This window comes from Dendrobates tinctorius, unplaced genomic scaffold (assembly GCF_039654945.1).
Source record: "Dendrobates tinctorius isolate UK_male_01 unplaced genomic scaffold, ASM3965494v1 ptg000272l, whole genome shotgun sequence".
Classification (NCBI taxonomy): domain Eukaryota; kingdom Metazoa; phylum Chordata; class Amphibia; order Anura; family Dendrobatidae; genus Dendrobates; species Dendrobates tinctorius.
The window spans coordinates 12,905,977-12,926,205 of NW_027361939.1; the positions used below are offsets into that span (position 1 = coordinate 12,905,977).

Consider the following 20,229-nt stretch of genomic DNA (forward strand, 5'->3'; position numbering starts at 1 on the left):
TTCAAAAGCTGCCCCATGCCTTGTACGTGGAAACAGTTTAGGAACTAAATTGGTTATGTTTTGGTACTGAATCGGAAAAATCTGTGGCCCTGTAGCCAAGATGGAGACAGAATCGATTGAGAAAACGAGGGACCAGTACCCCGTCTAAGAATCGAACGTTCATCTTTCAGCTTATGAGACTGATTTGCTTACAACTGTGTTAACGAGGCAAGCTGCGCAAATAGAACTGCAGAAGTTGCTTGTGCCAAGTAGAAAACTTATTTTTTTTCAGATTGTCACTGATAAGACAGCAGATCTTTTCCCATATGGTCTAGCGGTTAGGATTCCTGGTTCTCACCCAGGCGACCCGGGTTCAACTCCCGGTATGGGAATGTACTTTTCTGTACTGCCACCAACATTCAAAGACAAAGGTGTTTTTCAGACAAAAGTATTTCAGGTAGAATTTGCGTTAAGCTGTCGAAAATTCTGAACGCCATCTTTTGGTCCGTTCGTTGTGATGAACTTTGGCACAAGATTTAATTTGGTTTCATAGCTCAAATCAATCTCAACTAGCCCCTTTTAGAGCAAACGTGTCAAGAGAATCAACAACCCATGTGTCCTGTCTGTCATTTGGGTTCGCAAATTCTTACTTATCAGAAACATTTTAAATCTGAAAGGGAAAGTTCTAATTTGGTGACAGAATCTCTTCAGAAAAGAGGAGACCGCTTCCCCGTGTGAGGATCGAACTCACGAACTTCAGAATATGAGACTGACGCGCTCGCTACTGACGGGTGTTTTTCAGACAAAAGTATTTCAGGTAGATTTTGCGCTTAGCTGTCAAACAGCTCAAATCACTCTCATCTGCCTCTTTATACAGCAAACGGGTCAAGAGAAACAGCAACCCATGTGTCCCATCTGTCATTTGGGTTCACAAATCCTTACTTATCAGAAATGTGTTAGAACTGAAAGGGAAAGTTCTAAGATTTTGACAAAATCTCTTCGGAAAAGAGGAGCCTGCTGCCCCGTGTGAGGATCGAACTCACGACCTTCAGATTATGAGACTGACGCGCTACCTACTGCGCTAACGAGGCAAGATGCACGTGCCAATCTGCAGACGTTTCTTGTGCAAGCCCCCGAGCTGATTTTTTTCAATAGATACCTCAGTGTGTAGCTATCCATTCCCATATGGTCTAGCGGTTAGGATTCCTGGTTTTCACCCAGGCGGCCCGCGTTCGACTCCCGGTATGGGAACGCACCTTTTACTGTACTACTGCCAACAATCAAAGACAGAAATGTATTTTCCAGACAATAATATTTCAGGTAGATTTTGTACTTTGCAGTCAAAAATGCTGAACATCAGGGTATTTGTGGCTCTTACTGACATTTAGCACAAGATTTCATTTTGTTTCATAGCTTAAACCATTCTCAACTACACCTTATTACTCCAAAGCGTCAAGGGACGCAACAATCCATGTGTTCTTTCTGTCACTAAGACTCCTGTTTCCTTTCGAATCGGAAACGTTTCATTGAGAAAGTTCTGAGTGGGTGACACAATATCCCAAGAAAAGGGGGGAGAATAGTTCCACGTGTGAGGAAAAAACCTCATGAACTTCAGATTACCAACTGACGTGCTAAGTACCATGCTCATGTGGCAACTTTTTTCTTTTGTGATGTAAAAGCTATTTAATCAAAGCAAAAACTTCTTTTTTTTTTTTTTTTTTTTAATTTATCTTGCTGCTTAGTGTATAACTTGTCCCACGTGGAAAAGTGGATAGGACCTAGTATCCCTGGTCGACTGGTTTACTTCCTGCTATGGGAGTGACACTCCTTTGGAACTAGTACACACATTCAAAAGCTGCCCCATGCCTTGTACGTGGAAACAGTTTAGGAACTAAATTGGTTATGTTTTGGTACTGAATCGGAAAAATCTGTGGCCCTGTAGCCAAGATGGAGACAGAATCGATTGAGAAAACGAGGGACCAGTACCCCGTCTAAGAATCGAACGTTCATCTTTCAGCTTATGAGACTGATTTGCTTACAACTGTGTTAACGAGGCAAGCTGCGCAAATAGAACTGCAGAAGTTGCTTGTGCCAAGTAGAAAACTTATTTTTTTTCAGATTGTCACTGATAAGACAGCACATCTTTTCCCATATGGTCTAGCGGTTAGGATTCCTGGTTCTCACCCAGGCGGGCCGGGTTCAACTCCCGGTATGGGAACGCACCTTTTACTGTACTACTGCCAACAATCAAAGACAGAAATGTATTTTCCAGACAATAATATTTCAGGTAGATTTATTACTTTGCAGTCAAAAATGCTGAACATCAGGGTATTTGTGGCTCTTACTGACCTTTAGCACAAGATTTCATTTTGTTTCATAGCTTAAACCATTCTCAACTACACCTTATTACTCCAAAGCGTCAAGGGACGCAACAATCCATGTGTTCTTTCTGTCACTAAGGCTCCTGTTTCCTTTCGAATCGGAAACGTTTCATTGAGAAAGTTCTGAGTGGGTGACACAATATCCCAAGAAAAGGGGGGAGAATAGTTCCACGTGTGAGGAAAAAACCTCATGAACTTCAGATTACCAACTGACGTGCTAAGTACCATGCTCATGTGGCAACTTTTTTCTTTTGTGATGTAAAAGCTATTTAATCAAAGCAAAAACTTCTTTTTTTTTTTTTTTTTTTAATTTATCTTGCTGCTTAGTGTATAACTTGTCCCACGTGGAAAAGTGGATAGGACCTAGTATCCCTGGTCGACTGGTTTACTTCCTGCTATGGGAGTGACACTCCTTTGGAACTAGTACACACATTCGAAAGCCGCCCCGTGCCTTGTACGTGGAAACAGTTTAGGAACTAAATTGGTTATGTTTTGGTACTGAATCGGAAAAATCTGTGGCCCTGTAGCCAAGATGGAGACAGAATCGATTGAGAAAACGAGGGACCAGTACCCCGTCTAACAATCGAACGTTCATCTTTCAGCTTATGAGACTGATTTGCTTACAACTGTGTTAACGAGGCAAGCTGCGCAAATAGAACTGCAGAAGTTGCTTGTGCCAAGTAGAAAACTTATTTTTTTTCAGATTGTCACTGATAAGACAGCACATCTTTTCCCATATGGTCTAGCGGTTAGGATTCCTGGTTCTCACCAAGGCGACCCGGGTTCAACTCCCGGTATGGGAATGTACTTTTCTGTACTGCCACCAACATTCAAAGACAAAGTTGTTTTTCAGACAAAAGTATTTCAGGTAGAATTTGCGTTAAGCTGTCGAAAATTCTGAACGCCATCTTTTGGTCCGTTCGTTGTGATGAACTTTGGCACAAGATTTAATTTGGTTTCATAGCTCAAATCAATCTCAACTAGCCCCTTTTAGAGCAAACGTGTCAAGAGAATCAACAACCCATGTGTCCTGTCTGTCATTTGGGTTCGCAAATTCTTACTTATCAGAAACATTTTAAATCTGAAAGGGAAAGTTCTAATTTGGTGACAGAATCTCTTCAGAAAAGAGGAGACCGCTTCCCCGTGTGAGGATCGAACTCACGAACTTCAGAATATGAGACTGACGCGCTCGCTACTGACAGGTGTTTTTCAGACAAAAGTATTTCAGGTAGATTTTGCGCTTAGCTGTCAAACAGCTCAAATCACTCTCATCTGCCTCTTTATACAGCAAACGGGTCAAGAGAAACAGCAACCCATGTGTCCCATCTGTCATTTGGGTTCACAAATCCTTACTTATCAGAAACGTGTTAGAACTGAAAGGGAAAGTTCTAAGATTTTGACAAAATCTCTTCGGAAAAGAGGAGCCTGCTGCCCCGTGTGAGGATCGAACTCACGACCTTCAGATTATGAGACTGACGCGCTACCTACTGCGCTAACGAGGCAAGATGCACGTGCCAATCTGCAGACGTTTCTTGTGCAAGCCCCCGAGCTGATTTTTTTCAATAGATACCTCAGTGTGTAGCTATCCATTCCCATATGGTCTAGCGGTTAGGATTCCTGGTTTTCACCCAGGCGGCCCGCGTTCGACTCCCGGTATGGGAACGCACCTTTTACTGTACTACTGCCAACAATCAAAGACAGAAATGTATTTTCCAGACAATAATATTTCAGGTAGATTTTGTACTTTGCAGTCAAAAATGCTGAACATCAGGGTATTTGTGGCTCTTACTGACATTTAGCACAAGATTTCATTTTGTTTCATAGCTTAAACCATTCTCAACTACACCTTATTACTCCAAAGCGTCAAGGGACGCAACAATCCATGTGTTCTTTCTGTCACTAAGGCTCCTGTTTCCTTTCGAATCGGAAACGTTTCAGTGAGAAAGTTCTGAGTGGGTGACACAATATCCCAAGAAAAGGGGGGAGAATAGTTCCACGTGTGAGGAAAAAACCTCATGAACTTCAGATTACCAACTGACGTGCTAAGTACCATGCTCATGTGGCAACTTTTTTCTTTTGTGATGTAAAAGCTATTTAATCAAAGCAAAAACTTCTTTTTTTTTTTTTTTTTTTTTAATTTATCTTGCTGCTTAGTGTATAACTTGTCCCACGTGGAAAAGTGGATAGGACCTAGTATCCCTGGTCGACTGGTTTACTTCCTGCTATGGGAGTGACACTCCTTTGGAACTAGTACACACATTCGAAAGCCGCCCCGTGCCTTGTACGTGGAAACAGTTTAGGAACTAAATTGGTTATGTTTTGGTACTGAATCGGAAAAATCTGTGGCCCTGTAGCCAAGATGGAGACAGAATCGATTGAGAAAACGAGGGACCAGTACCCCGTCTAACAATCGAACGTTCATCTTTCAGCTTATGAGACTGATTTGCTTACAACTGTGTTAACGAGGCAAGCTGCGCAAATAGAACTGCAGAAGTTGCTTGTGCCAAGTAGAAAACTTATTTTATTTCAGATTGTCACTGATAAGACAGCACATCTTTTCCCATATGGTCTAGCGGTTAGGATTCCTGGTTCTCACCCAGGCGACCCGGGTTCAACTCCCGGTATGGGAATGTACTTTTCTGTACTGCCACCAACATTCAAAGACAAAGGTGTTTTTCAGACAAAAGTATTTCAGGTAGAATTTGCGTTAAGCTGTCGAAAATTCTGAACGCCATCTTTTGGTCCGTTCGTTGTGATGAACTTTGGCACAAGATTTAATTTGGTTTCATAGCTCAAATCAATCTCAACTAGCCCCTTTTAGAGCAAACGTGTCAAGAGAATCAACAACCCATGTGTCCTGTCTGTCATTTGGGTTCGCAAATTCTTACTTATCAGAAACATTTTAAATCTGAAAGGGAAAGTTCTAATTTGGTGACAGAATCTCTTCAGAAAAGAGGAGACCGCTTCCCCGTGTGAGGATCGAACTCACGAACTTCAGAATATGAGACTGACGCGCTCGCTACTGACGGGTGTTTTTCAGACAAAAGTATTTCAGGTAGATTTTGCGCTTAGCTGTCAAACAGCTCAAATCACTCTCATCTGCCTCTTTATACAGCAAACGGGTCAAGAGAAACAGCAACCCATGTGTCCCATCTGTCATTTGGGTTCACAAATCCTTACTTATCAGAAACGTGTTAGAACTGAAAGGGAAAGTTCTAAGATTTTGACAAAATCTCTTCCGAAAAGAGGAGCCTGCTGCCCCGTGTGAGGATCGAACTCACGACCTTCAGATTATGAGACTGACGCGCTACCTACTGCGCTAACGAGGCAAGATGCACGTGCCAATCTGCAGACGTTTCTTGTGCAAGCCCCCGAGCTGATTTTTTTCAATAGATACCTCAGTGTGTAGCTATCCATTCCCATATGGTCTAGCGGTTAGGATTCCTGGTTTTCACCCAGGCGGCCCGCGTTCGACTCCCGGTATGGGAACGGACCTTTTACTGTACTACTGCCAACAATCAAAGACAGAAATGTATTTTCCAGACAATAATATTTCAGGTAGATTTTGTACTTTGCAGTCAAAAATGCTGAACATCAGGGTATTTGTGGCTCTTACTGACATTTAGCACAAGATTTCATTTTGTTTCATAGCTTAAACCATTCTCAACTACACCTTATTACTCCAAAGCGTCAAGGGACGCAACAATCCATGTGTTCTTTCTGTCACTAAGGCTCCTGTTTCCTTTCGAATCGGAAACGTTTCAGTGAGAAAGTTCTGAGTGGGTGACACAATATCCCAAGAAAAGGGGGGAGAATAGTTCCACGTGTGAGGAAAAAACCTCATGAACTTCAGATTACCAACTGACGTGCTAAGTACCATGCTCATGTGGCAACTTTTTTCTTTTGTGATGTAAAAGCTATTTAATCAAAGCAAAAACTTCTTTTTTTTTTTTTTTTTTTTTAATTTATCTTGCTGCTTAGTGTATAACTTGTCCCACGTGGAAAAGTGGATAGGACCTAGTATCCCTGGTCGACTGGTTTACTTCCTGCTATGGGAGTGACACTCCTTTGGAACTAGTACACACATTCAAAAGCTGCCCCATGCCTTGTACGTGGAAACAGTTTAGGAACTAAATTGGTTATGTTTTGGTACTGAATCGGAAAAATCTGTGGCCCTGTAGCCAAGATGGAGACAGAATCGATTGAGAAAACGAGGGACCAGTACCCCGTCTAAGAATCGAACGTTCATCTTTCAGCTTATGAGACTGATTTGCTTACAACTGTGTTAACGAGGCAAGCTGCGCAAATAGAACTGCAGAAGTTGCTTGTGCCAAGTAGAAAACTTATTTTTTTTCAGATTGTCACTGATAAGACAGCACATCTTTTCCCATATGGTCTAGCGGTTAGGATTCCTGGTTCTCACCCAGGCGGGCCGGGTTCAACTCCCGGTATGGGAACGCACCTTTTACTGTACTACTGCCAACAATCAAAGACAGAAATGTATTTTCCAGACAATAATATTTCAGGTAGATTTATTACTTTGCAGTCAAAAATGCTGAACATCAGGGTATTTGTGGCTCTTACTGACCTTTAGCACAAGATTTCATTTTGTTTCATAGCTTAAACCATTCTCAACTACACCTTATTACTCCAAAGCGTCAAGGGACGCAACAATCCATGTGTTCTTTCTGTCACTAAGGCTCCTGTTTCCTTTCGAATCGGAAACGTTTCATTGAGAAAGTTCTGAGTGGGTGACACAATATCCCAAGAAAAGGGGGGAGAATAGTTCCACGTGTGAGGAAAAAACCTCATGAACTTCAGATTACCAACTGACGTGCTAAGTACCATGCTCATGTGGCAACTTTTTTCTTTTGTGATGTAAAAGCTATTTAATCAAAGCAAAAACTTCTTTTTTTTTTTTTTTTTTTTTAATTTATCTTGCTGCTTAGTGTATAACTTGTCCCACGTGGAAAAGTGGATAGGACCTAGTATCCCTGGTCGACTGGTTTACTTCCTGCTATGGGAGTGACACTCCTTTGGAACTAGTACACACATTCGAAAGCCGCCCCGTGCCTTGTACGTGGAAACAGTTTAGGAACTAAATTGGTTATGTTTTGGTACTGAATCGGAAAAATCTGTGGCCCTGTAGCCAAGATGGAGACAGAATCGATTGAGAAAACGAGGGACCAGTACCCCGTCTAACAATCGAACGTTCATCTTTCAGCTTATGAGACTGATTTGCTTACAACTGTGTTAACGAGGCAAGCTGCGCAAATAGAACTGCAGAAGTTGCTTGTGCCAAGTAGAAAACTTATTTTTTTTCAGATTGTCACTGATAAGACAGCACATCTTTTCCCATATGGTCTAGCGGTTAGGATTCCTGGTTCTCACCCAGGCGACCCGGGTTCAACTCCCGGTATGGGAATGTACTTTTCTGTACTGCCACCAACATTCAAAGACAAAGGTGTTTTTCAGACAAAAGTATTTCAGGTAGAATTTGCGTTAAGCTGTCGAAAATTCTGAACGCCATCTTTTGGTCCGTTCGTTGTGATGAACTTTGGCACAAGATTTAATTTGGTTTCATAGCTCAAATCAATCTCAACTAGCCCCTTTTAGAGCAAACGTGTCAAGAGAATCAACAACCCATGTGTCCTGTCTGTCATTTGGGTTCGCAAATTCTTACTTATCAGAAACATTTTAAATCTGAAAGGGAAAGTTCTAATTTGGTGACAGAATCTCTTCAGAAAAGAGGAGACCGCTTCCCCGTGTGAGGATCGAACTCACGAACTTCAGAATATGAGACTGACGCGCTCGCTACTGACGGGTGTTTTTCAGACAAAAGTATTTCAGGTAGATTTTGCGCTTAGCTGTCAAACAGCTCAAATCACTCTCATCTGCCTCTTTATACAGCAAACGGGTCAAGAGAAACAGCAACCCATGTGTCCCATCTGTCATTTGGGTTCACAAATCCTTACTTATCAGAAACGTGTTAGAACTGAAAGGGAAAGTTCTAAGATTTTGACAAAATCTCTTCCGAAAAGAGGAGCCTGCTGCCCCGTGTGAGGATCGAACTCACGACCTTCAGATTATGAGACTGACGCGCTACCTACTGCGCTAACGAGGCAAGATGCACGTGCCAATCTGCAGACGTTTCTTGTGCAAGCCCCCGAGCTGATTTTTTTCAATAGATACCTCAGTGTGTAGCTATCCATTCCCATATGGTCTAGCGGTTAGGATTCCTGGTTTTCACCCAGGCGGCCCGCGTTCGACTCCCGGTATGGGAACGGACCTTTTACTGTACTACTGCCAACAATCAAAGACAGAAATGTATTTTCCAGACAATAATATTTCAGGTAGATTTTGTACTTTGCAGTCAAAAATGCTGAACATCAGGGTATTTGTGGCTCTTACTGACATTTAGCACAAGATTTCATTTTGTTTCATAGCTTAAACCATTCTCAACTACACCTTATTACTCCAAAGCGTCAAGGGACGCAACAATCCATGTGTTCTTTCTGTCACTAAGGCTCCTGTTTCCTTTCGAATCGGAAACGTTTCAGTGAGAAAGTTCTGAGTGGGTGACACAATATCCCAAGAAAAGGGGGGAGAATAGTTCCACGTGTGAGGAAAAAACCTCATGAACTTCAGATTACCAACTGACGTGCTAAGTACCATGCTCATGTGGCAACTTTTTTCTTTTGTGATGTAAAAGCTATTTAATCAAAGCAAAAACTTCTTTTTTTTTTTTTTTTTTTTTAATTTATCTTGCTGCTTAGTGTATAACTTGTCCCACGTGGAAAAGTGGATAGGACCTAGTATCCCTGGTCGACTGGTTTACTTCCTGCTATGGGAGTGACATTCCTTTGGAACTAGTACACACATTCAAAAGCTGCCCCATGCCTTGTACGTGGAAACAGTTTAGGAACTAAATTGGTTATGTTTTGGTACTGAATCGGAAAAATCTGTGGCCCTGTAGCCAAGATGGAGACAGAATCGATTGAGAAAACGAGGGACCAGTACCCCGTCTAAGAATCGAACGTTCATCTTTCAGCTTATGAGACTGATTTGCTTACAACTGTGTTAACGAGGCAAGCTGCGCAAATAGAACTGCAGAAGTTGCTTGTGCCAAGTAGAAAACTTATTTTTTTTCAGATTGTCACTGATAAGACAGCACATCTTTTCCCATATGGTCTAGCGGTTAGGATTCCTGGTTCTCACCCAGGCAGGCCGGGTTCAACTCCCGGTATGGGAACGCACCTTTTACTGTACTACTGCCAACAATCAAAGACAGAAATGTATTTTCCAGACAATAATATTTCAGGTAGATTTATTACTTTGCAGTCAAAAATGCTGAACATCAGGGTATTTGTGGCTCTTACTGACCTTTAGCACAAGATTTCATTTTGTTTCATAGCTTAAACCATTCTCAACTACACCTTATTACTCCAAAGCGTCAAGGGACGCAACAATCCATGTGTTCTTTCTGTCACTAAGGCTCCTGTTTCCTTTCGAATCGGAAACGTTTCATTGAGAAAGTTCTGAGTGGGTGACACAATATCCCAAGAAAAGGGGGGAGAATAGTTCCACGTGTGAGGAAAAAACCTCATGAACTTCAGATTACCAACTGACGTGCTAAGTACCATGCTCATGTGGCAACTTTTTTCTTTTGTGATGTAAAAGCTATTTAATCAAAGCAAAAACTTCTTTTTTTTTTTTTTTTTTTTTTTTTAATTTATCTTGCTGCTTAGTGTATAACTTGTCCCACGTGGAAAAGTGGATAGGACCTAGTATCCCTGGTCGACTGGTTTACTTCCTGCTATGGGAGTGACACTCCTTTGGAACTAGTACACACATTCGAAAGCCGCCCCGTGCCTTGTACGTGGAAACAGTTTAGGAACTAAATTGGTTATGTTTTGGTACTGAATCGGAAAAATCTGTGGCCCTGTAGCCAAGATGGAGACAGAATCGATTGAGAAAACGAGGGACCAGTACCCCGTCTAACAATCGAACGTTCATCTTTCAGCTTATGAGACTGATTTGCTTACAACTGTGTTAACGAGGCAAGCTGCGCAAATAGAACTGCAGAAGTTGCTTGTGCCAAGTAGAAAACTTATTTTTTTTCAGATTGTCACTGATAAGACAGCACATCTTTTCCCATATGGTCTAGCGGTTAGGATTCCTGGTTCTCACCCAGGCGACCCGGGTTCAACTCCCGGTATGGGAATGTACTTTTCTGTACTGCCACCAACATTCAAAGACAAAGTTGTTTTTCAGACAAAAGTATTTCAGGTAGAATTTGCGTTAAGCTGTCGAAAATTCTGAACGCCATCTTTTGGTCCGTTCGTTGTGATGAACTTTGGCACAAGATTTAATTTGGTTTCATAGCTCAAATCAATCTCAACTAGCCCCTTTTAGAGCAAACGTGTCAAGAGAATCAACAACCCATGTGTCCTGTCTGTCATTTGGGTTCGCAAATTCTTACTTATCAGAAACATTTTAAATCTGAAAGGGAAAGTTCTAATTTGGTGACAGAATCTCTTCAGAAAAGAGGAGACCGCTTCCCCGTGTGAGGATCGAACTCACGAACTTCAGAATATGAGACTGACGCGCTCGCTACTGACGGGTGTTTTTCAGACAAAAGTATTTCAGGTAGATTTTGCGCTTAGCTGTCAAACAGCTCAAATCACTCTCATCTGCCTCTTTATACAGCAAACGGGTCAAGAGAAACAGCAACCCATGTGTCCCATCTGTCATTTGGGTTCACAAATCCTTACTTATCAGAAACGTGTTAGAACTGAAAGGGAAAGTTCTAAGATTTTGACAAAATCTCTTCGGAAAAGAGGAGCCTGCTGCCCCGTGTGAGGATCGAACTCACGACCTTCAGATTATGAGACTGACGCGCTACCTACTGCGCTAACGAGGCAAGATGCACGTGCCAATCTGCAGACGTTTCTTGTGCAAGCCCCCGAGCTGATTTTTTTCAATAGATACCTCAGTGTGTAGCTATCCATTCCCATATGGTCTAGCGGTTAGGATTCCTGGTTTTCACCCAGGCGGCCCGCGTTCGACTCCCGGTATGGGAACGCACCTTTTACTGTACTACTGCCAACAATCAAAGACAGAAATGTATTTTCCAGACAATAATATTTCAGGTAGATTTTGTACTTTGCAGTCAAAAATGCTGAACATCAGGGTATTTGTGGCTCTTACTGACATTTAGCACAAGATTTCATTTTGTTTCATAGCTTAAACCATTCTCAACTACACCTTATTACTCCAAAGCGTCAAGGGACGCAACAATCCATGTGTTCTTTCTGTCACTAAGGCTCCTGTTTCCTTTCGAATCGGAAACGTTTCAGTGAGAAAGTTCTGAGTGGGTGACACAATATCCCAAGAAAAGGGGGGAGAATAGTTCCACGTGTGAGGAAAAAACCTCATGAACTTCAGATTACCAACTGACGTGCTAAGTACCATGCTCATGTGGCAACTTTTTTCTTTTGTGATGTAAAAGCTATTTAATCAAAGCAAAAACTTCTTTTTTTTTTTTTTTTTTTTTAATTTATCTTGCTGCTTAGTGTATAACTTGTCCCACGTGGAAAAGTGGATAGGACCTAGTATCCCTGGTCGACTGGTTTACTTCCTGCTATGGGAGTGACACTCCTTTGGAACTAGTACACACATTCGAAAGCCGCCCCGTGCCTTGTACGTGGAAACAGTTTAGGAACTAAATTGGTTATGTTTTGGTACTGAATCGGAAAAATCTGTGGCCCTGTAGCCAAGATGGAGACAGAATCGATTGAGAAAACGAGGGACCAGTACCCCGTCTAACAATCGAACGTTCATCTTTCAGCTTATGAGACTGATTTGCTTACAACTGTGTTAACGAGGCAAGCTGCGCAAATAGAACTGCAGAAGTTGCTTGTGCCAAGTAGAAAACTTATTTTATTTCAGATTGTCACTGATAAGACAGCACATCTTTTCCCATATGGTCTAGCGGTTAGGATTCCTGGTTCTCACCCAGGCGACCCGGGTTCAACTCCCGGTATGGGAATGTACTTTTCTGTACTGCCACCAACATTCAAAGACAAAGGTGTTTTTCAGACAAAAGTATTTCAGGTAGAATTTGCGTTAAGCTGTCGAAAATTCTGAACGCCATCTTTTGGTCCGTTCGTTGTGATGAACTTTGGCACAAGATTTAATTTGGTTTCATAGCTCAAATCAATCTCAACTAGCCCCTTTTAGAGCAAACGTGTCAAGAGAATCAACAACCCATGTGTCCTGTCTGTCATTTGGGTTCGCAAATTCTTACTTATCAGAAACATTTTAAATCTGAAAGGGAAAGTTCTAATTTGGTGACAGAATCTCTTCAGAAAAGAGGAGACCGCTTCCCCGTGTGAGGATCGAACTCACGAACTTCAGAATATGAGACTGACGCGCTCGCTACTGACGGGTGTTTTTCAGACAAAAGTATTTCAGGTAGATTTTGCGCTTAGCTGTCAAACAGCTCAAATCACTCTCATCTGCCTCTTTATACAGCAAACGGGTCAAGAGAAACAGCAACCCATGTGTCCCATCTGTCATTTGGGTTCACAAATCCTTACTTATCAGAAACGTGTTAGAACTGAAAGGGAAAGTTCTAAGATTTTGACAAAATCTCTTCGGAAAAGAGGAGCCTGCTGCCCCGTGTGAGGATCGAACTCACGACCTTCAGATTATGAGACTGACGCGCTACCTACTGCGCTAACGAGGCAAGATGCACGTGCCAATCTGCAGACGTTTCTTGTGCAAGCCCCCGAGCTGATTTTTTTCAATAGATACCTCAGTGTGTAGCTATCCATTCCCATATGGTCTAGCGGTTAGGATTCCTGGTTTTCACCCAGGCGGCCCGCGTTCGACTCCCGGTATGGGAACGGACCTTTTACTGTACTACTGCCAACAATCAAAGACAGAAATGTATTTTCCAGACAATAATATTTCAGGTAGATTTTGTACTTTGCAGTCAAAAATGCTGAACATCAGGGTATTTGTGGCTCTTACTGACATTTAGCACAAGATTTCATTTTGTTTCATAGCTTAAACCATTCTCAACTACACCTTATTACTCCAAAGCGTCAAGGGACGCAACAATCCATGTGTTCTTTCTGTCACTAAGGCTCCTGTTTCCTTTCGAATCGGAAACGTTTCAGTGAGAAAGTTCTGAGTGGGTGACACAATATCCCAAGAAAAGGGGGGAGAATAGTTCCACGTGTGAGGAAAAAACCTCATGAACTTCAGATTACCAACTGACGTGCTAAGTACCATGCTCATGTGGCAACTTTTTTCTTTTGTGATGTAAAAGCTATTTAATCAAAGCAAAAACTTCTTTTTTTTTTTTTTTTTTTTTAATTTATCTTGCTGCTTAGTGTATAACTTGTCCCACGTGGAAAAGTGGATAGGACCTAGTATCCCTGGTCGACTGGTTTACTTCCTGCTATGGGAGTGACACTCCTTTGGAACTAGTACACACATTCAAAAGCTGCCCCATGCCTTGTACGTGGAAACAGTTTAGGAACTAAATTGGTTATGTTTTGGTACTGAATCGGAAAAATCTGTGGCCCTGTAGCCAAGATGGAGACAGAATCGATTGAGAAAACGAGGGACCAGTACCCCGTCTAAGAATCGAACGTTCATCTTTCAGCTTATGAGACTGATTTGCTTACAACTGTGTTAACGAGGCAAGCTGCGCAAATAGAACTGCAGAAGTTGCTTGTGCCAAGTAGAAAACTTATTTTTTTTCAGATTGTCACTGATAAGACAGCACATCTTTTCCCATATGGTCTAGCGGTTAGGATTCCTGGTTCTCACCCAGGCGGGCCGGGTTCAACTCCCGGTATGGGAACGCACCTTTTACTGTACTACTGCCAACAATCAAAGACAGAAATGTATTTTCCAGACAATAATATTTCAGGTAGATTTATTACTTTGCAGTCAAAAATGCTGAACATCAGGGTATTTGTGGCTCTTACTGACCTTTAGCACAAGATTTCATTTTGTTTCATAGCTTAAACCATTCTCAACTACACCTTATTACTCCAAAGCGTCAAGGGACGCAACAATCCATGTGTTCTTTCTGTCACTAAGGCTCCTGTTTCCTTTCGAATCGGAAACGTTTCATTGAGAAAGTTCTGAGTGGGTGACCCAATATCCCAAGAAAAGGGGGGAGAATAGTTCCACGTGTGAGGAAAAAACCTCATGAACTTCAGATTACCAACTGACGTGCTAAGTACCATGCTCATGTGGCAACTTTTTTCTTTTGTGATGTAAAAGCTATTTAATCAAAGCAAAAACTTCTTTTTTTTTTTTTTTTTTTTTTAATTTATCTTGCTGCTTAGTGTATAACTTGTCCCACGTGGAAAAGTGGATAGGACCTAGTATCCCTGGTCGACTGGTTTACTTCCTGCTATGGGAGTGACACTCCTTTGGAACTAGTACACACATTCGAAAGCCGCCCCGTGCCTTGTACGTGGAAACAGTTTAGGAACTAAATTGGTTATGTTTTGGTACTGAATCGGAAAAATCTGTGGCCCTGTAGCCAAGATGGAGACAGAATCGATTGAGAAAACGAGGGACCAGTACCCCGTCTAACAATCGAACGTTCATCTTTCAGCTTATGAGACTGATTTGCTTACAACTGTGTTAACGAGGCAAGCTGCGCAAATAGAACTGCAGAAGTTGCTTGTGCCAAGTAGAAAACTTATTTTTTTTCAGATTGTCACTGATAAGACAGCACATCTTTTCCCATATGGTCTAGCGGTTAGGATTCCTGGTTCTCACCCAGGCGACCCGGGTTCAACTCCCGGTATGGGAATGTACTTTTCTGTACTGCCACCAACATTCAAAGACAAAGGTGTTTTTCAGACAAAAGTATTTCAGGTAGAATTTGCGTTAAGCTGTCGAAAATTCTGAACGCCATCTTTTGGTCCGTTCGTTGTGATGAACTTTGGCACAAGATTTAATTTGGTTTCATAGCTCAAATCAATCTCAACTAGCCCCTTTTAGAGCAAACGTGTCAAGAGAATCAACAACCCATGTGTCCTGTCTGTCATTTGGGTTCGCAAATTCTTACTTATCAGAAACATTTTAAATCTGAAAGGGAAAGTTCTAATTTGGTGACAGAATCTCTTCAGAAAAGAGGAGACCGCTTCCCCGTGTGAGGATCGAACTCACGAACTTCAGAATATGAGACTGACGCGCTCGCTACTGACGGGTGTTTTTCAGACAAAAGTATTTCAGGTAGATTTTGCGCTTAGCTGTCAAACAGCTCAAATCACTCTCATCTGCCTCTTTATACAGCAAACGGGTCAAGAGAAACAGCAACCCATGTGTCCCATCTGTCATTTGGGTTCACAAATCCTTACTTATCAGAAACGTGTTAGAACTGAAAGGGAAAGTTCTAAGATTTTGACAAAATCTCTTCCGAAAAGAGGAGCCTGCTGCCCCGTGTGAGGATCGAACTCACGACCTTCAGATTATGAGACTGACGCGCTACCTACTGCGCTAACGAGGCAAGATGCACGTGCCAATCTGCAGACGTTTCTTGTGCAAGCCCCCGAGCTGATTTTTTTCAATAGATACCTCAGTGTGTAGCTATCCATTCCCATATGGTCTAGCGGTTAGGATTCCTGGTTTTCACCCAGGCGGCCCGCGTTCGACTCCCGGTATGGGAACGGACCTTTTACTGTACTACTGCCAACAATCAAAGACAGAAATGTATTTTCCAGACAATAATATTTCAGGTAGATTTTGTACTTTGCAGTCAAAAATGCTGAACATCAGGGTATTTGTGGCTCTTACTGACATTTAGCACAAGATTTCATTTTGTTTCATAGCTTAAACCATTCTCAACTACACCTTATTACTCCAAAGCGTCAAGGGACGCAACAATCCATGTGTTCTTTCTGTCACTAAGGCTCCTGTTTCCTTTCGAATCGGAAACGTTTCAGTGAGAAAGTTCTGAGTGGGTGACACAATATCCCAAGAAAAGGGGGGAGAATAGTTCCACGTGTGAGGAAAAAACCTCATGAACTTCAGATTACCAACTGACGTGCTAAGTACCATGCTCATGTGGCAACTTTTTTCTTTTGTGATGTAAAAGCTATTTAATCAAAGCAAAAACTTCTTTTTTTTTTTTTTTTTTTTTAATTTATCTTGCTGCTTAGTGTATAACTTGTCCCACGTGGAAAAGTGGATAGGACCTAGTATCCCTGGTCGACTGGTTTACTTCCTGCTATGGGAGTGACACTCCTTTGGAACTAGTACACACATTCAAAAGCTGCCCCATGCCTTGTACGTGGAAACAGTTTAGGAACTAAATTGGTTATGTTTTGGTACTGAATCGGAAAAATCTGTGGCCCTGTAGCCAAGATGGAGACAGAATCGATTGAGAAAACGAGGGACCAGTACCCCGTCTAAGAATCGAACGTTCATCTTTCAGCTTATGAGACTGATTTGCTTACAACTGTGTTAACGAGGCAAGCTGCGCAAATAGAACTGCAGAAGTTGCTTGTGCCAAGTAGAAAACTTATTTTTTTTCAGATTGTCACTGATAAGACAGCACATCTTTTCCCATATGGTCTAGCGGTTAGGATTCCTGGTTCTCACCCAGGCAGGCCGGGTTCAACTCCCGGTATGGGAACGCACCTTTTACTGTACTACTGCCAACAATCAAAGACAGAAATGTATTTTCCAGACAATAATATTTCAGGTAGATTTATTACTTTGCAGTCAAAAATGCTGAACATCAGGGTATTTGTGGCTCTTACTGACCTTTAGCACAAGATTTCATTTTGTTTCATAGCTTAAACCATTCTCAACTACACCTTATTACTCCAAAGCGTCAAGGGACGCAACAATCCATGTGTTCTTTCTGTCACTAAGGCTCCTGTTTCCTTTCGAATCGGAAACGTTTCATTGAGAAAGTTCTGAGTGGGTGACACAATATCCCAAGAAAAGGGGGGAGAATAGTTCCACGTGTGAGGAAAAAACCTCATGAACTTCAGATTACCAACTGACGTGCTAAGTACCATGCTCATGTGGCAACTTTTTTCTTTTGTGATGTAAAAGCTATTTAATCAAAGCAAAAACTTCTTTTTTTTTTTTTTTTTTTTTTTAAATTTATCTTGCTGCTTAGTGTATAACTTGTCCCACGTGGAAAAGTGGATAGGACCTAGTATCCCTGGTCGACTGGTTTACTTCCTGCTATGGGAGTGACACTCCTTTGGAACTAGTACACACATTCGAAAGCCGCCCCGTGCCTTGTACGTGGAAACAGTTTAGGAACTAAATTGGTTATGTTTTGGTACTGAATCGGAAAAATCTGTGGCCCTGTAGCCAAGATGGAGACAGAATCGATTGAGAAAACGAGGGACCAGTACCCCGTCTAACAATCGAACGTTCATCTTTCAGCTTATGAGACTGATTTGCTTACAACTGTGTTAACGAGGCAAGCTGCGCAAATAGAACTGCAGAAGTTGCTTGTGCCAAGTAGAAAACTTATTTTTTTTCAGATTGTCACTGATAAGACAGCACATCTTTTCCCATATGGTCTAGCGGTTAGGATTCCTGGTTCTCACCCAGGCGACCCGGGTTCAACTCCCGTTATGGGAATGTACTTTTCTGTACTGCCACCAACATTCAAAGACAAAGGTGTTTTTCAGACAAAAGTATTTCAGGTAGAATTTGCGTTAAGCTGTCGAAAATTCTGAACGCCATCTTTTGGTCCGTTCGTTGTGATGAACTTTGGCACAAGATTTAATTTGGTTTCATAGCTCAAATCAATCTCAACTAGCCCCTTTTAGAGCAAACGTGTCAAGAGAATCAACAACCCATGTGTCCTGTCTGTCATTTGGGTTCGCAAATTCTTACTTATCAGAAACATTTTAAATCTGAAAGGGAAAGTTCTAATTTGGTGACAGAATCTCTTCAGAAAAGAGGAGACCGCTTCCCCGTGTGAGGATCGAACTCACGAACTTCAGAATATGAGACTGACGCGCTCGCTACTGACGGGTGTTTTTCAGACAAAAGTATTTCAGGTAGATTTTGCGCTTAGCTGTCAAACAGCTCAAATCACTCTCATCTGCCTCTTTATACAGCAAACGGGTCAAGAGAAACAGCAACCCATGTGTCCCATCTGTCATTTGGGTTCACAAATCCTTACTTATCAGAAACGTGTTAGAACTGAAAGGGAAAGTTCTAAGATTTTGACAAAATCTCTTCGGAAAAGAGGAGCCTGCTGCCCCGTGTGAGGATCGAACTCACGACCTTCAGATTATGAGACTGACGCGCTACCTACTGCGCTAACGAGGCAAGATGCACGTGCCAATCTGCAGACGTTTCTTGTGCAAGCCCCCGAGCTGATTTTTTTCAATAGATACCTCAGTGTGTAGCTATCCATTCCCATATGGTCTAGCGGTTAGGATTCCTGGTTTTCACCCAGGCGGCCCGCGTTCGACTCCCGGTATGGGAACGCACCTTTTACTGTACTACTGCCAACAATCAAAGACAGAAATGTATTTTCCAGACAATAATATTTCAGGTAGATTTTGTACTTTGCAGTCAAAAATGCTGAACATCAGGGTATTTGTGGCTCTTACTGACATTTAGCACAAGATTTCATTTTGTTTCATAGCTTAAACCATTCTCAACTACACCTTATTACTCCAAAGCGTCAAGGGACGCAACAATCCATGTGTTCTTTCTGTCACTAAGGCTCCTGTTTCCTTTCGAATCGGAAACGTTTCAGTGAGAAAGTTCTGAGTGGGTGACACAATATCCCAAGAAAAGGGGGGAGAATAGTTCCACGTGTGAGGAAAAAACCTCATGAACTTCAGATTACCAACTGACGTGCTAAGTACCATGCTCATGTGGCAACTTTTTTCTTTTGTGATGTAAAAGCTATTTAATCAAAGCAAAAACTTCTTTTTTTTTTTTTTTTTTTTTAATTTATCTTGCTGCTTAGTGTATAACTTGTCCCACGTGGAAAAGTGGATAGGACCTAGTATCCCTGGTCGACTGGTTTACTTCCTGCTATGGGAGTGACACTCCTTTGGAACTAGTACACACATTCAAAAGCTGCCCCATGCCTTGTACGTGGAAACAGTTTAGGAACTAAATTGGTTATGTTTTGGTACTGAATCGGAAAAATCTGTGGCCCTGTAGCCAAGATGGAGACAGAATCGATTGAGAAAACGAGGGACCAGTACCCCGTCTAAGAATCGAACGTTCATCTTTCAGCTTATGAGACTGATTTGCTTACAACTGTGTTAACGAGGCAAGCTGCGCAAATAGAACTGCAGAAGTTGCTTGTGCCAAGTAGAAAACTTATTTTTTTTCAGATTGTCACTGATAAGACAGCACATCTTTTCCCATATGGTCTAGCGGTTAGGATTCCTGGTTCTCACCCAGGCAGGCCGGGTTCAACTCCCGGTATGGGAACGCACCTTTTACTGTACTACTGCCAACAATCAAAGACAGAAATGTATTTTCCAGACAATAATATTTCAGGTAGATTTATTACTTTGCAGTCAAAAATGCTGAACATCAGGGTATTTGTGGCTCTTACTGACCTTTAGCACAAGATTTCATTTTGTTTCATAGCTTAAACCATTCTCAACTACACCTTATTACTCCAAAGCGTCAAGGGACGCAACAATCCATGTGTTCTTTCTGTCACTAAGGCTCCTGTTTCCTTTCGAATCGGAAACGTTTCATTGAGAAAGTTCTGAGTGGGTGACACAATATCCCAAGAAAAGGGGGGAGAATAGTTCCACGTGTGAGGAAAAAACCTCATGAACTTCAGATTACCAACTGACGTGCTAAGTACCATGCTCAT

The 20,229-nt window shown here is 41.9% G+C and overlaps 25 non-coding genes across 25 annotated transcripts; 17 read left to right on the plus strand and 8 right to left on the minus strand.

Annotated features, from left to right (window-relative positions):
* Positions 1 to 299: 299 nt before the first annotated feature.
* TRNAE-CUC (transfer RNA glutamic acid (anticodon CUC)) lies at positions 300 to 371 on the plus strand. Its single transcript has one exon. It is a non-coding gene; the product is annotated as a tRNA-Glu (tRNA).
* Positions 372 to 997: 626 nt separating this feature from the next.
* TRNAM-CAU (transfer RNA methionine (anticodon CAU)) lies at positions 998 to 1,070 on the minus strand. The gene has a single exon. It is a non-coding gene; the product is annotated as a tRNA-Met (tRNA).
* An 88-nt stretch (positions 1,071 to 1,158) lies between these two features.
* TRNAE-UUC (transfer RNA glutamic acid (anticodon UUC)) lies at positions 1,159 to 1,230 on the plus strand. The gene has a single exon. It is a non-coding gene; the product is annotated as a tRNA-Glu (tRNA).
* Positions 1,231 to 2,125: 895 nt separating this feature from the next.
* On the plus strand, positions 2,126 to 2,197 carry TRNAE-CUC (transfer RNA glutamic acid (anticodon CUC)). Its single transcript has one exon. It is a non-coding gene; the product is annotated as a tRNA-Glu (tRNA).
* Positions 2,198 to 3,789: 1,592 nt separating this feature from the next.
* Positions 3,790 to 3,862, minus strand: TRNAM-CAU (transfer RNA methionine (anticodon CAU)). The gene has a single exon. It is a non-coding gene; the product is annotated as a tRNA-Met (tRNA).
* Positions 3,863 to 3,950: 88 nt separating this feature from the next.
* TRNAE-UUC (transfer RNA glutamic acid (anticodon UUC)) lies at positions 3,951 to 4,022 on the plus strand. Its single transcript has one exon. It is a non-coding gene; the product is annotated as a tRNA-Glu (tRNA).
* Positions 4,023 to 4,918: 896 nt separating this feature from the next.
* TRNAE-CUC (transfer RNA glutamic acid (anticodon CUC)) lies at positions 4,919 to 4,990 on the plus strand. The gene has a single exon. It is a non-coding gene; the product is annotated as a tRNA-Glu (tRNA).
* A 626-nt stretch (positions 4,991 to 5,616) lies between these two features.
* TRNAM-CAU (transfer RNA methionine (anticodon CAU)) lies at positions 5,617 to 5,689 on the minus strand. The gene has a single exon. It is a non-coding gene; the product is annotated as a tRNA-Met (tRNA).
* Positions 5,690 to 5,777: 88 nt separating this feature from the next.
* Positions 5,778 to 5,849, plus strand: TRNAE-UUC (transfer RNA glutamic acid (anticodon UUC)). The gene has a single exon. It is a non-coding gene; the product is annotated as a tRNA-Glu (tRNA).
* Positions 5,850 to 6,745: 896 nt separating this feature from the next.
* TRNAE-CUC (transfer RNA glutamic acid (anticodon CUC)) lies at positions 6,746 to 6,817 on the plus strand. Its single transcript has one exon. It is a non-coding gene; the product is annotated as a tRNA-Glu (tRNA).
* An 896-nt stretch (positions 6,818 to 7,713) lies between these two features.
* Positions 7,714 to 7,785, plus strand: TRNAE-CUC (transfer RNA glutamic acid (anticodon CUC)). Its single transcript has one exon. It is a non-coding gene; the product is annotated as a tRNA-Glu (tRNA).
* A 626-nt stretch (positions 7,786 to 8,411) lies between these two features.
* Positions 8,412 to 8,484, minus strand: TRNAM-CAU (transfer RNA methionine (anticodon CAU)). Its single transcript has one exon. It is a non-coding gene; the product is annotated as a tRNA-Met (tRNA).
* An 88-nt stretch (positions 8,485 to 8,572) lies between these two features.
* Positions 8,573 to 8,644, plus strand: TRNAE-UUC (transfer RNA glutamic acid (anticodon UUC)). Its single transcript has one exon. It is a non-coding gene; the product is annotated as a tRNA-Glu (tRNA).
* A 1,868-nt stretch (positions 8,645 to 10,512) lies between these two features.
* On the plus strand, positions 10,513 to 10,584 carry TRNAE-CUC (transfer RNA glutamic acid (anticodon CUC)). Its single transcript has one exon. It is a non-coding gene; the product is annotated as a tRNA-Glu (tRNA).
* Positions 10,585 to 11,210: 626 nt separating this feature from the next.
* On the minus strand, positions 11,211 to 11,283 carry TRNAM-CAU (transfer RNA methionine (anticodon CAU)). Its single transcript has one exon. It is a non-coding gene; the product is annotated as a tRNA-Met (tRNA).
* Positions 11,284 to 11,371: 88 nt separating this feature from the next.
* TRNAE-UUC (transfer RNA glutamic acid (anticodon UUC)) lies at positions 11,372 to 11,443 on the plus strand. The gene has a single exon. It is a non-coding gene; the product is annotated as a tRNA-Glu (tRNA).
* An 896-nt stretch (positions 11,444 to 12,339) lies between these two features.
* Positions 12,340 to 12,411, plus strand: TRNAE-CUC (transfer RNA glutamic acid (anticodon CUC)). The gene has a single exon. It is a non-coding gene; the product is annotated as a tRNA-Glu (tRNA).
* Positions 12,412 to 13,037: 626 nt separating this feature from the next.
* Positions 13,038 to 13,110, minus strand: TRNAM-CAU (transfer RNA methionine (anticodon CAU)). The gene has a single exon. It is a non-coding gene; the product is annotated as a tRNA-Met (tRNA).
* An 88-nt stretch (positions 13,111 to 13,198) lies between these two features.
* Positions 13,199 to 13,270, plus strand: TRNAE-UUC (transfer RNA glutamic acid (anticodon UUC)). Its single transcript has one exon. It is a non-coding gene; the product is annotated as a tRNA-Glu (tRNA).
* An 896-nt stretch (positions 13,271 to 14,166) lies between these two features.
* On the plus strand, positions 14,167 to 14,238 carry TRNAE-CUC (transfer RNA glutamic acid (anticodon CUC)). The gene has a single exon. It is a non-coding gene; the product is annotated as a tRNA-Glu (tRNA).
* An 897-nt stretch (positions 14,239 to 15,135) lies between these two features.
* On the plus strand, positions 15,136 to 15,207 carry TRNAE-CUC (transfer RNA glutamic acid (anticodon CUC)). The gene has a single exon. It is a non-coding gene; the product is annotated as a tRNA-Glu (tRNA).
* Positions 15,208 to 15,833: 626 nt separating this feature from the next.
* TRNAM-CAU (transfer RNA methionine (anticodon CAU)) lies at positions 15,834 to 15,906 on the minus strand. Its single transcript has one exon. It is a non-coding gene; the product is annotated as a tRNA-Met (tRNA).
* Positions 15,907 to 15,994: 88 nt separating this feature from the next.
* TRNAE-UUC (transfer RNA glutamic acid (anticodon UUC)) lies at positions 15,995 to 16,066 on the plus strand. Its single transcript has one exon. It is a non-coding gene; the product is annotated as a tRNA-Glu (tRNA).
* Positions 16,067 to 18,631: 2,565 nt separating this feature from the next.
* TRNAM-CAU (transfer RNA methionine (anticodon CAU)) lies at positions 18,632 to 18,704 on the minus strand. Its single transcript has one exon. It is a non-coding gene; the product is annotated as a tRNA-Met (tRNA).
* Positions 18,705 to 18,792: 88 nt separating this feature from the next.
* TRNAE-UUC (transfer RNA glutamic acid (anticodon UUC)) lies at positions 18,793 to 18,864 on the plus strand. Its single transcript has one exon. It is a non-coding gene; the product is annotated as a tRNA-Glu (tRNA).
* The last annotated feature ends 1,365 nt before the right edge of the window (positions 18,865 to 20,229 follow it).